A 1,796-nucleotide genomic window follows, 5' to 3' on the forward strand; every position below is an offset into this window, starting at 1 on the left:
TTAAACCTCACAATTAACAAATAGTTCTTGACATTTTTTGTTATTTTGAATAATAAAATGCATATAAATTTGAAGCCACGCAGTTCCGCCACATGGAACGGTTTCTTTCCGCTACAGTTGAACAGTTTAACCTAATTATCATATGTCAGCCAGACATTCAGGTAAAACAACACAAACATGTCAACTGCTTGCCCTTCAGCCTCCTCCTACTGCCCACCCATATACCCGCAACGGGGAACTAAGTTATGATTCAATGAGTTCGCGCGGTTGCTTGTGTACTGTCGATAGTGCTATCGAATTACTATCCATAGCACTATCGATAGTTCTTTCAACATCGATAGTTCGATAGTTATTCAGCTATTGATAGTATCGATAGTACATCGATAGTTCTGCATCACTGTTTCACGCCCGTTGCGGAGGATTCTGAATGATTTCGGAACGTTTGATGACTGGCAAGGGACCGTCATAGTGGGGCTGAAGAGCGGGGGAGGCGCGTCAACACGAATGAAAACGTGTGAGGATGTCTGTAAGTTTGAATGCAAACAAAACATCGTGTTTATTCGTGCGAGCATAAGCTGGCGATGGGCGAAGGTTTTTCATGAAGATCCGCAGACGTTGTACGAAAGAAGATAGATCTTCTTTCGTACAACGTCTACGGGTTGACGAGGTCACGGGTTGACGAGGTCACCCGCCAAACGGAGTGTGCAGCCATAGACCTCTCAGCAATCGAGCAGGCAAGTTCTGGTCGAGTGCTGATCGAAGGCTCAGAAGCGCGACGGGGAGGTGTGATACCCAATCTTCAACGTGAGGCTGAGAGGCGAGTGCTGCTTTCAAGTTACGATGTAATCTCTCTACGATGCCATTGGATATAGGACACCAAGCAGCGGTGCGAACGCGCTCACAACCCAGTAGTAATGTCACATAAGCGAAAGTGCTGACTCGAACTATCTGCTTCGGTCAGTGGTCGCCGTTGATGGCACACCGAAACGGCTAATCCAGGTAGACAGAGAAGTACGAGCAACTGTCTCCGCCGCTATGTCAGGCGTTGGAGCTACTTCAGGCCACCTTGTGTACCGGTCCATACACGTAAGCAAATACGTATATCCACGGCATGGTGGCAAAAGCCCGACGATGTCCAAATGAATGGTGTCGAAACGTGCGTCTGGAGAGAAAGTTTTTCCCACGAAGCTTAATCGTCGCTGACACGCTGTGCAAGTGCAAACCCAGTCACTAGTGGCAGCGCGTATGCACGACCAGACATAAGGTTTCGAGATGAGGTGTTGTGTAGCTTGTACGCCTGGATGGCAGATTGATCGCAGGGAATCAAGAACACCACAACGCAGATTTGTAGCAACATACAGTAGATGCGAGTGCAGTTGTGTGAAACGTCGCACAACAGCGTGACCGTGTAGTCCGGAAATAACTTGCTCCTGTCGGGGGATGTGGATGATCGAGTCGTGGAAGCTCATTATCTAATGCTTTGCCTCCGCGAATGACGACAAGGAAAGGTCGATGGGGCTTGCTGTGGCATTGATGGTAATACGACTAACAGTGTCCGCTGCACTGTTCAGGCTGCCCTTGACGAAGCGTATATCTGTGGTGAATTCGGCTATGAAATTAAGGTGCCGCAGCTCTCGAGGAGTATAGGTGGCACGGCACGAACGGAATGCGAAAACAAGTGGCTTGTGGCCGGTAAGAATGGCAAGTTCTTGCCCTTCAAGAAAGTACTGAAGTGCTTCACCGCAAGTAGACCGCGAGGAGCTCCCGTCGAAAGTACTGCATCAGCGCTCAGTGTA

The sequence above is a fragment of the Rhipicephalus sanguineus genome, chromosome 3 (assembly GCF_013339695.2).
Source record: "Rhipicephalus sanguineus isolate Rsan-2018 chromosome 3, BIME_Rsan_1.4, whole genome shotgun sequence".
NCBI lineage: Eukaryota > Metazoa > Arthropoda > Arachnida > Ixodida > Ixodidae > Rhipicephalus > Rhipicephalus sanguineus.